General features: G+C 50.7%; 2 protein-coding genes across 38 annotated transcripts in view; both read left to right on the top strand.

Annotated features, from left to right (window-relative positions):
• Positions 1 to 12596, top strand: part of LOC144671591 (uncharacterized) — a 320132-nt gene that overhangs the window by 247281 nt on the left and 60255 nt on the right. The window lies entirely within an intron of this gene.
• Positions 9685 to 12596, top strand: part of LOC144671596 (sialic acid-binding Ig-like lectin 13) — a 53624-nt gene continuing 50712 nt past the window's right edge. Inside the window, exon 1 of the mRNA XM_078533605.1 lies at positions 9685 to 10100. The gene's annotated coding sequence lies outside the window, so the exon portion shown is untranslated. The remainder of the gene's footprint in view (positions 10101 to 12596) is intronic.

Genomic DNA, 12596 nt, shown 5'->3' with positions numbered 1-12596 from the left:
CATAACCTCAACCCTGTTACACAGAAACAGGAAAACCGATCCGTCCCTTGAGCCTCTTGTACAGGAACAGGAGGAGGCCCATGTAGCCCATCGAGCCTATTAGACAGGAACAGGAGACCTATTCAGTCCCCTCAAGCTTGATGTACAGGAACAGGAGGAGGCCATTTCAGCCCCTAAAGCCAGTTTCACATGAAGAGGAGGAGGCCTACACAGCCTCTCGAGGCTTTTACAAAAGAACAGGACGAGGTCTATTCAGCCCATTGAGCCTGATACACAGGAACAGGAGGAGTCCCATACAGCCACTCAAACCTTTTACACAAGAACAGGAGGTGGCACATTTAGCCCCTTTAGCCTGTTACAGAGCAACATGAGGAGGCTCATTCTGCCCTTTTTACCCTGTTAAGCAGGAGCAGGAGACCCATTCAGCCCCCTCAAGCTTGTTACATAGGAAAAGGCGGAGGCCATTCAGCCACACAAGCATGTTATGCAAGAACAGGAGGAGGCCCATTCAACTCCATGAGCCTGTTGTACAGGAACAGGAGGTGGCCCATTCAACTCCATGAGCCTGTTACTCAGGAACAGGAGGAGGCCCATTCTGCCACATGAGCCTGATACACAGGAACAGGAGGAGGCCCATTCAGCCCCTTGAGTCCGTTACACAGGAACAGGAGGAATCCCATTCAGCCACTCAAGCCTGTTACACGAGAACTTGTGGGGTCCCATTCAGTCTCTCCAGCCTGTTGCAATGGCACAGGAAGAGGACATTCAGTCGCACAACCCTCTTACACAGGAATAGGAAACCAATTCGGTCCCTCGAGTCTGTTATACAGGAACAAGAGGAGGCCCATTCAGCCCATCGAGCCTGTTACAATGGAACAGTAGACCCATTCAGCCCCCTCAAGCTTGTTGCACAGGAACAGGAGGAGATCCATTCAACCACATGCACCTGTTGCATAGGAAAATGAGGAGGCCCATTCAGCCACTCAAACCTGCTACACAAAAACAAGAGGAGGTTCATTCAGTCCCATGAGCCTGATACACAGGAACATGAGGTGAGCCCATTCAGCCACTCAAACCTGTTACACAAAAACAGGAGGAGGACCATTTAGCCCCTCGAGCCTGTTACAAAGGAACAGGAGACCCATTCAGCCCATTCAGCTTGTTGCACAGGAACAGGAGGAGGTCCATTCAACACCTCAAACCTGTTTCACAAGAAGAGGAGGAGGCCTACTCAGCCCCTCAAGGCTTTTATAAAAGAAAAGGAGGAGGTCCATTCAACCACATGCGCCTGTTGCACAGGAACAGAAGGAGATCCATTTAGCCACTCAAACCTGTTACACAAGAACAGGAGGAGGTTCATTCAGTCCCATGAGCCTGATACACAGGAACATGAGGTGAGCCCATTCAGCCACTCAAACCTGTTACACAAGAACAGGAGGAGGTCCATTCAGTCCCATGAGCCTGATTCACAGGAACAGGAGGACGTCCATTTAGCCTCTCGAGCCTGTTACAAAGGAAAAGGAAGAGTACCTACAATCCCTTGACCCGGTTACACATCAACAGGAGGAGGCCGATTCAGCCCGTCAAGCCTCTTTTACAGGAAAAGGAGGAGGCCCACTCAGCACCTTGAGGCTTTTACACAAGAACAAGAGGAGGTCCAAATAATAACCTCAACCCTGTTACACAGAAACAGGAAATCCATACAGTCCCTCGAGCCTGTTATACAGGAACAGGAGGAGGCCCATTCAGCCCAATTGAGCCTGTTGCACATGAACAGGAGGAGGCCCATTCAGCCACTTATGCTTGTTACACTGGAACAGGAGGAGGCCCATTCAGCCTCATATGCCTGCTACACAGGGACAGGAGTAGGCCCACCCAGAACCTTGAGCCTGTTACACAGGAACAGGAGGGGGCAAATTCAGCCACTTAAGAAGTTACACAGGAAGAGGGACAGGTCCATTCAGTCACTCAAGCCTGTTACACGTGAACTGTAGGAGGCCCATTCAGCCCCTCGAGCCTGTACACAGGAACAGGAGGAGGCCCATTCAGACCCTCAAGCATGTTTCACATGAAGAGGAGGAAGCCCATTCAGCCCCATGAGCCTGTAACACTGGGAAAATAGGAGGCCCAGTCAGCCTCTCGACTATGTTACAAAGGAACAGAAGGAGGCCCATTTAGCCCCTATTAGCCTGTTATATAGGACCAGGAGACCCATTCAGCCCCCTCAAGCTTGTTACACAGGTATAGGAGGAGGCCCATTCAGCCACTCAAGCCTATTACACAAGAATAGGAGGAGGCACATTCCGCTCCATGAGCCTGTTACACAGGAACAGGAGGAGGCCCATTCAGTACCTCGAGCCTTTTACACAGCAATAGGAGGAGGCCCATTCAGACACTCATGCCTATTACACAAGAATAGGAGGAGGCCCATTCAGCCCCAAAAGCCTGTTACACAGGAACAGGAGAAGGACCATTCAGCCACTCAAGCCTATTACACAAGAACAGGAGGAGGCCCATTCAGCCCCAAAAGCCTGTTACACAGGAACAGGAGGAGGCCCATTTAACCCCATCAGTGTGTTACACAAGAACAGGAGGAAGCCCATTCAGCCACTCAAGTCTGTTACACAGGAACAGGAAGAGCCCCATTTAGCCACTCAAGCCTGTTAAACAAGAACAGGAGGAGGCCAATTTAGGCTCATGGGCCTGTTGCACAGGAATAGGAGAGACATTCAGTCTGTCCAGCCTGTTGCAATGGAACAGGAAGAGGACATTCAGTCCCTCATACCACTTACACAGGAATAGGAAACCAAATCAGTCCTTCGAGCCTGTTATACAGGAACAAGATGAGGCCCATTCAGCCCATCGACCCTGTTACACAGGAACAGGAGACCCATTCAGCCCCCTCCATCTTGTTGCACGAGAACAGGAGGAGGTCCATTCAACACTTCAAGCCTGTTTCACAAGAAGAGGAGGAGGCCTGCTCAGCCCCTCGAGGCTTTTATAAAAGAAAAGGAGTAGGTCCATTCAACCACATGCGCCTGTTGCACAGGAACAGAAGGAGGTCCATCCAGCCACTCAAACCTGTTACATAAGAACAGGAGGAGGCCCAATCTTCCCTTTTTACCCTGTTACACAGGAGCAGATGACCCAATCAGCCCCCTCAAGCTTGTTACACAGTAATAGGAGGAGGCTTATTCAGCCACTCATGCCTGTTATGCACGAACAGGAGGAGGCCCATTCGCTCCACGAGCCTGTTACATAGGAACAGGAGGAGCCTCATTCAGCCCCTCGAGCCTGTTACACAGGAACAGGAGGAGCCCCATTCAGCCCCTCGAGCCTGTTACACAGGAACAGGAGGAGCCTCATTCAGCCCCTCGAGCCTGTTACACAGGAACAGGAGGAGCCCCATTCAGCCCCTCGAGCCTGTTGCACAGGAACAGGAGGAGGCCCATTCAGCCACTCAAGCCTGTTACATGAGAAATTCAGGGATCCCATTCAGTCTCTCCACCCTGTTGCAATGAAACAGGAAGAGGACATTCAGTCCCTCAACCCTATTACGCAGGAATAGGAAACCAATTCAGTCCCTGGAGCCTGTTATACAGGAACAAGCGGAGGCCCATTCAGCCCATCGAACCTGTTACAAAGGAACAGGAGACCAATTCAACCCCTCAAGCTTGTTGCACCGGAACAGGAGGAGGTTCATTCAGCACCTCAAGCCTGTTTCACAAGAAGAGGAGGAGGCCTACTCAGCCCCTAGAGGCTTTTATAAAAGAAAAAGAGTAGGTCCATTCAACCACATGCACCTGTTGCACAGGAACAGAAGGAGGTCCATTCAGCCATTCAAGCCTGTTACACAAAAACAGGAGGAGGCCCATTTAGCCCCTCGAGCCTGTTACAGAGGAACAGGAGGAGGCCCATTCTGCCCTTTTTACCCTGTTACACAGGAGCAGATGACCCATTCAGCCCCCTCGAGCTTGTTACACAGTAATAGGAGGAGGCTTATTCAGCCACTCATGCCTTGTATGCACGAACAGGAGGAGGCCCATTCAGCTCCATGAGCCTGTTTCATAAGATAAGGAGGAGGCCCACTCAGCCCCTCGAGGCTTTTACACAAGAACAAGAGGAGGTCCATTCATACCCTCAACCCTGTTACACAGAAACAGGAAAACCATTCAGACCCTCGAGTCTGTTATACAGGAAAAGGAGGAGGCCCATTCAGCCCAATTGAGCCTGTTGCACATGTACAGGAGGAGGCCCAATCAGCCTCATATGCCTGTTACACAGGAACAGGAGGAGGCCCATCCAGCACCTGGAGCCTGTTACACAGGAACAGGAGGCAGCCCATTCAGTCACTTAAGAAGTTACACAGGAAGAGGGGACGGTCCATTTAGCCCATGAATCCTGTTACACGAGAACTGGAGGAGGCCCATTAGCCTCTCGAGCCTGTTACACAGGAACAGGAGGAGGCCCATTCAGCCCCTCAAGCCTGTTTAACAAGAAGAGGAGGAGGCCCATTCAGCTCCTCAACCCTGTTGCACAGAAACAGGAAAACCATTCAGTCCCTTGAGCCTGTTAGACAGGAACAGCATGTGGCCCATTCAGTACCTCGAGCCTGTTATATAGGAACAGGAGGAGGGCCATTCAGCCCACTTGAGCCTGTTAGACAGGAACAGGAGGAGAACCATTCAGCCACTTATGCCTGTGACACAGGAACAGGAGGATGCCATTTAGCCACTTAAGCCTGTTACACAGGAAGAAGGGGCAGTCCATTCAGCCACTCAAGCCTGTTACACGAGAACAGGAGGAGGCCCATTCTGACCATCAAGCATGTTTCAAAAGAACAGGAGGAAGCCCATTCAGACCCATGAACCTGTTGCACGGGAAGAGGAGGAGGCCCACTCAGCCCCATAAACCTGTAACACTGGAACGGAAGGAGAACCATTCAGCCACTCAAGCATCTTACACAAGAACAGGAAGAGGCCCATTCTGTCCCCTTGAGTCTATTACACATGAACAGGAAGTGGCCCATTCAGCCACCCAAACCTGTCACACAATAACAGGAGGAGGCCCATTCAGCACTTTGAGCCTGTTACACAGGAACAGGAGGAGGCCCATTCAGCCACTCAAGCCTGTTACACGAGAACTGGAGGAGGCCCAATTAGCATCATGGGCCTGTTACACAGGAATAGGAGAGCAATTCAGTCTCTCCAGCCTGTTGCAATGGAACAGGAAGAGGACATTCAGTGCCTCAACCCACTTACACAGGAATAGGTAACCAATTCAGTCCCTCGAGCCTGTTACACAGGAACAGGAGGAGAACCATTCAGAACCTCAAGCATGCTTCACAAGAAGAGGAGGAGGCCCATTCAGACCCATGAGCCTGGTAAACAGGAATAGGGGAAGGCCCATTGGTCCACTCAAGCCTGTTACACAGGAATAGGAAGAGGACCTACAACCTCTCAGCCCGGTTACACATCAACAAGAGGAGGTCCATTCAGCCCCTCAAACCTGTTACACTGAAACAGGAAAACCACTCAGTCCCTCGAGCCTGTGATACAGGAACAGGAGGAGGCCCATTCAGCCCCCTTAAGGCTGTTACACAGGAACAGGAGGAGGCCCATTCAGCCACTTATGCCTGTTACACAGGAACAGGAGGAGGCCCATTCTGTCCCCTTGAGACCGTTACACAGGAACAGGAGACCAATTCAGCCCCAACAAGCTTGTTGCACAGGATCAGAAAAAGACTCTTTCAGCCCATGAGTCTGTTACAAAGGGACAGGAGGAGGTCCAATCAGCCCCTCAAACCTGTTATACAGAAACAGGAGGAGGCCCATTCAGCCCCATGAGCCTGTTGCACAGGTACAGGAGGAGACCCATTCATCCACTTATGCCTGTTACACAAGAACAAGAGGAGGCCCATTTAGCCCATTTTACACTGTCACACAGGAGCAGGAGACCCATTCAACCCCCTGAAGCCTGTTTCACAAGAAGAGGAGTAGGCCCACTCAGCCCCTCATGGCTTTTACAGAAGAACAAGAGGAGGTCCATTCAGCCCCTTGAGCGTGTTACAGATGAACAGGAAGAGGCCTATTCAGCACCCTTGAGCCTGTTACACAAGAACATGAGGAGGCCCATTTGACCCTCGAGAATGTTTCACATGAACAGGAGGAGGCCCATTCAGCCTCTCGACCATGTTACATAGAACAGGAGGAGGCCCATTTAGACCCTCGATCCTGTTACACAGGAACTGGAGGCGGCCCATTCTGCACCTTTTACCCTGTTACACAGGAAGAGGAGACCCTTTCAGCCCCCTCAAGCTTGTTATACAGGAATAGGAGGAGATACATTCAGCCACTCAAGCCTATTACACAAGAACAGGTGGAGGCCCATTCAGCTCCATGAGCCTGATACACAGGAACAGTAGGAGGCCCATTCAGCCCCTCGACCCTGTTACACATGAACTGGAAGCAGCCCATTCAGTCACTCAAACCTGTTACACAGGAACAGGAGAAGGCCCATTCAGCCACTCAAACATGTTACACAGGAACAGTTGGAGGTCCATTCAGCCAAACAAGCCTATGACACAAGAACTGGAGAAGTCCCATTCAGCCCCTCGAGCCTGTTTAACAGTGAGAAGAGGAGACCAATGAGCCCCCCTGAGCCTGTTACATAGGAAGAGGAGGAGACCCATTCAGCCCCATGAGCCTGTTACACAGGAACAGGAGACCCATTCAGTCCCATGAGCCTGTTACACAGGAACAGGAGGAGGCCCATTCAGCACTTTAAGACTGTTACACAGGAACAGGAAGAGTCCCATTTAGCCCCTCAACCCTGTTACACCGGACCAGGAGACCCATTCAGCCCCATGAGCCTGATACACAGGAACAGGAGGAGGACAATTCAGCCACACAAGCCTGTTACACGAGAATAGGAAGAGGCCCATTTAGCCCCATGAGCCTGTTACACAAGAACAGGAGGAGGTCCATTCAGCCCCAGGAGCTTATTACACAGGAACAGGAGGAGGCCCTTTCAGCCCCTCGAGCCTGTGATACAGAAACAGGAGGAGGCACATTCAGCCACTCAAGCCTGTTTCACAAAAGAGGAGGAGGCCCACTCATCTCATCGAGGCTTTTACAGGAGAACAAGAGGAGACCCATTCAGCCCCATGAGCCTGTTACACATGAACAGGAAGAGGCCCATTCAGCCCCCTCGAGCCTGTTACACAGGAAGAGGGGAGGGACCATTCAGCCACTCAAGCCTGTTACACGAGAACAGGAGGAGGCCCGATCAGCACCTCGAGCCTGTTACACAGGAGCAGGAGGAGGCCAATTCAGACCCTCAACTATTTTTCACAAGAACAGGAGGAGGCCCAATAAACCCCATGAGCCTGTTACACAGGAACAGGAGGTGGTCCATTCAGCCCCATGAGCCTTTTGCACAGGAACAGGAGTAGGCCGGTTCAGCCCCTGGAGCCTGTTGCTCAGGAAAAAGAGGAGACCCATTCAGCCCCCTCGAGCCAGTTACACAAGAACAGGTGGAGGCCCATTCAGACCCTCGAGTGTGTTTCTCAAAAACAGGAGGAGGCCCATTCAGCCTCTCGACCATGTTACACAGGAAAAGGAGACCCATTCAGCCCCACCAAGCTTGTTACGCAGGAATAGGAGGAGACACATTCAGCCACTCAAGCCTGTAACACGAGAACAGGACGAGGCCCATTTAGCCCCAAGAGCCTGTTACACAGGATTAGGAGGTTGCCCATTCAGACCCTTCAAGCCTGTTACACAAGATCAGGAGGAGGTCCATTCAATCCCCATGAGTCTGTTACACATGAACAGGAATCGGCCAATTCAGCCACTCAATCCTGTTACACAGGAACAGGAGTAGGCCCATTCAGCCCATCGAGCCTGTTGCACAGTGAGAGGAGGAGGCCATTGAGCCCCTCTGAGCCTGTTACACAGGAACAGGAGGAGGCCCGTTTAGTCCCAAGAGCCTGTTACACAGGAAGAGGAGTGCCATTCAGTCTCTCCAGCATGTAGCAAAGGAACAGGAGGAGGACATTCAGTCCATCAAACCTCTTACACAGGAATAGGAAACCAATTCAGTCCCTCGAGCCTGTTACACAAGAACAGGAGGAGGTCCATTCAGACCATGAGCTTGTTGCAGAGGAACAGGAGGAGACCCATTCTGTCCCCTCGAGCCTGTTACACAGGAACAGGAGACCAATTCAGCCCCAACAAGCTTGTTGCACAGGAACAGGAGAAGGCCCTTTCAGCTCCATGAGCCTGCTACACAGGGACAGGAGGAGGTCCAATCAGCCCTGCAAGCCTGTAATACAGGAACAGGAGGAGGCCCAATCAGCACCCTCGAACCTGTGACACAGCAACAGGAGGAGACCCATTCAGCCCCATCAAGCTTTTTGCACAGGAACAGGAGGAGGCCCTTTCAGCCCCTTGAGCCTGTTACACAAGGACAGGAGGAGGTCCATTCAGCTTCTCGAGCATAATACATGGAACAGGAGGAAGCCCATTTAGTCCCTTGAGCCTGTTACACAGGAACAGGAGGAGGCCCATTCTGCACCTTTTACCCTGTTACACAGGAAGAGGAGACCCATTCAGCCCCCTCAAGCTTGTTACACAGGAACAGGAGGAGACACATTCAGCCACTCAAACCTGTTACACAGGAACAGGAGGAGGCCCATTTAGCCCCTTGAGCCTGTTACAGAGGTACAGGTGGAACCCCATTCTGCCCCTTTTACCCTGTTACACAGGAGCAGGAGACCCGTTCAGACACTCAAGCCTGTCACGCAAAACAGGAGGAGTCCCATTCAGCTCCATGTGCCTGGTATACAGGAACAGGAGGAGTCCCATTCAGCTCCATGTGCCTGGTATACAGGAACAGGAGGAGTCCCATTCAGCCCCATGAGCCTGTTACACAGGAATAGGAGGAGTCCCATTCAGCCCCATGAACCTGTTACACAGGAATTGGAGGAGTCCCATTCAGCCCCATGAACCTGTTACACAGGAATAGGAGGAGTCCCATTCAGCCCCATGAGCCTGTTACACAGGAATAGGAGGAGTCCCATTCAGCCCCATGAACCTGTTACACAGGAATTGGAGGAGTCCCATTCAGCCCCATGAACCTGTTACACAGGAATAGGAGGAGTCCCATTCAGCTCCATGAACCTGTAACACAGGAATTGGAGGAGTCCCATTCAGCTCCATGAACCTGTTACACAGGAATAGGAGGAGGCCCATTCAGACCTTCAAGCATATTTCACAAGAGCAGTAGGAACCCCAATCAGCCCTTTGAGCCAGTTACAAAAACAAACTCAAGCATGTGTGTGTAAATGAGTGTGTGTGAGAGAGAGTGTGCATGTGTTTTATGGTGTGTGTGGTTGTGTATGTATGCGCTTGTGTGTGTCTGTCTGAGTGCTTGTGACTGTGTGTGTGTAGCATTTAGTGTGTGTGTATGAGCGTGAGTTTCCGCATGCACGCATGTGTGTGTGTTTATGCATGTGTGTCTGTGTGCGTTTGTGTATGCATGTGTGTGTGTGTGTGATTGTGTGTGTGCATGTGTGCATTTGTGTATGCGTCTGTGTGTGTGTGATTATGTGTGTGTGTCTGTGTGTCTGTGTGTGCGTGTATGTGTGCCTGTCTGCATGTGTGTGCATTCTGACTGAGCCGAGTTCACAGTTTCACACGTTGCTAGGGACCACTTTTCTGCCTCTTTGTGAGACTGTGTGTTTCTGACAGCAGGTCAGGCAGAAATAGTCCAGAATGTCCTGTGGTTTTGTAGCATAGAAACAATGACATGAACTAAATGAGTGCTGCACCAAATAAAGACATGGAGTGACCACACCAAAAAACTACGTGACTTCCCCAGTTTCACATTTACCTCAAACACAGAAAAACTGTGTTAACACTGACCCTCCTCCCAGAGCCAGTTCACGTCTTGTCCGATGCAGTCAGGAGAGGAAGATCATCTCTCCTCCGATCCTGGTAAACTGAACATTTCCAGAATTAGATCAGCTCCCTGAAGTGTCTCCAGTTAGTCATTCATCTGACAGGATTGACTCTACAACCCTGGGGACTCATTCTCCTGTAAGTAAAACACTTGCTGCTCCAGTCAAATCTCTTCTGTATAACATGATCTCTGGATGTCCCAGAGCACTTTACAATTGAGTTCGCCTTTTTTTCGAAGTGTAGTTACTGTTGTAATGTAGGAAATGCAGCAGCCAAATTGTACACAGCAAGCTCCCATAAACAGCAATGTGATCATCTGTTTTTAGTGATGTTGGTTGAGGGATAAATATTGGCTCCAGGACACCGGGGAGAACTCCCCCCTGCTCTTCTTCCAAATAGTGGCTGTGGGATCTTTCACACCCGCCCGAGAGGGCAGACGGGGGCCTCGGTTTAGTGTCTAATATTGGACTAATCTCCAGGCGAGGTTGGCTGGATGGATTATTGACAAGGTCCATTCACCCTGTAAAGAGTTTCTCTGTTTTGAAATACCCGATCAAACACCGAGTTCTGTGTCTAAACCTTGTGTTGAAAAGACACCTTTCCAGCTATTCACCTGCCATTAGCTTGTTGAGTCTTCACACGCTCCGTCTGTCTGTGACCAACCCCTCTTAGCTCATCCTTTCCTTATCGTACATCAAGCTGTTCATCCTGACGGGTTCCATCCTTCCCAGTAACACTCCATCTCCAACATCGAACTAACTCCCAACACGTTGATGAATTGTATCGATTGCAGCGTCAGTTGGTTCTGTCTGAGGCTGTTTCTCTGATCGGGGACCGAGCTGTTCTGAACGGACATTGTGTTCAGCAGTTCTTATTGCCGATCAGGCTGTTCAACCAATGCTGCTGTTCACTGAGGTGACTCCGATTCTACATTCACACATTAATGAACTCATGTCCAGCAGCAAACATCTGAATGAAGCAAGGTTCAAGCAAAAACCGAGCTGCTTGATCCTACAGTTATCTGTTCAGGCATCGTCCCTTGTTCAAAATAACAGACATTATTTAAAAATAGTGATCACACGAGCCTGGTTTCCAAGGAAATGAAACCGTGAACAATTTGCAGTAAAGTGAAACGTACAGGACTAATATATTTATTTTGAGCTGATGATATATAATTTTACACGAGGCATGTTGCTAATTTCAAACATCATCTGAACTGCGCCGTTTCTAACAGTGCAGCACTCCCTCAGTACTGACCCTCCGACAGTGCAGCACTCCCTCAGTACTGACCCTCTAACAGTGCAGCACTCCCTCAGTACTGACCCTCCGACAGTGCAGCAATCCCTCAGTACTGACCCTCTGACAGTGCAGCACTCCCTCAGTACTGACCCTCTGACAGTGCAGCACTCCCTCAGTACTGACCCTCCGACAGTGCAGCACTCCCTCAGTACCGACCCTCTGACAGTGCAGCACCCCCTCAGTACTGACCCTCTGACAGTGCAGCACTCCCTCAGTACTGACCCTCTGACAGTGCAGCACTCCCTCAGTACTGACCCTTTGACAGTGCAGCAATCCCTCAGTACTGACCCTTTGACAGTGCAGCACTCCCTCAGTACTGACCCTTTGACAGTGCAGCACCCCCTCAGTACTGACCCTTTGTCAGTGCAGCACTCCCTCAGTACTGACCCTCCGACAGTGCTGCACTCCCTCATTACCGACCCTCTAACAGTGCAGCACCCCCTCAGTACTGACCCTCTGACAGTGCAGCACTCCCTCAGTACTGACCCTCCGACAGTGCAGCACTCCCTCAGTAATCACCCTGCAACAGTGCAGCACTACCTCAGCACTGACCCTTTGACAGTGCAGCACTCCCTCACTGGGGAGAATCTGTCTGTGTTTGGAGCAGCAATCATGAGCAGGTCTTTAAACCACAACCTTCCGTGTCAGAGAGAGAGAGAGAGATAGAGAGCGTGAGAGAGAGAAAAATAGATAGATAGTGTGTGTGTGTGAGAGAGAGAAAGAGGGAGACAGAGCAGAATAGCGAGATAGAGAGAAATGGTAACTGTTTGAGAGAGAGAGAGAGAGAGAATGTGCGTGTGAAAGAGAGAGTGTGTGTGTGTGAGAGAGAGAGACTGTGTGTGAGGGAGAGAGTGTGTATGCGAGACAGAGTGAGAAAGAGGGAGACAGAGCAGAAGAGTGAGATAGAGATGGTAACTGTTTGAGAGAGAGAGAGAGAATGTGTGTGAGTGTGAGAGAGAGAGAGTGTGTGTGAGTGAGAGAGAGAGTGTGTGTTTGTGTGAGAGAGACACAGAGTGTGTGTTTGGGAGAGGGAGCGAGAGAGAATGTATGTGTGAGATAGAGGGACTGTGTGTGTTTGAGAGAGAGTGTGTTTGAGAGAGGGAGCGAGAGAGAATGTGTGTGTGTGAGAGAGAGATAGAGCAGAAGAGTGCGATAGAGATTGTGAGGGCTAAACTCACTGAGAGAAAAAGCTGGACACCCAGCAGAGGGAGTGAGGGACCCATGAATTTTTGCCGTATTTGGTGAATCGGTTTGCGATGTCCCTTCTCAATCTCTCCTTCCTTGTCTTGACATTACTTTATTCCCTGGGGCTGTTTAACTCCCTGAAAGGTGCCA

This window comes from Cetorhinus maximus, chromosome 33 (genome assembly GCF_964194155.1).
Source record: "Cetorhinus maximus chromosome 33, sCetMax3.hap1.1, whole genome shotgun sequence".
Classification (NCBI taxonomy): Eukaryota; Metazoa; Chordata; class Chondrichthyes; order Lamniformes; family Cetorhinidae; genus Cetorhinus; species Cetorhinus maximus.
This window is presented reverse-complemented; position numbering and strand designations above follow the sequence as displayed.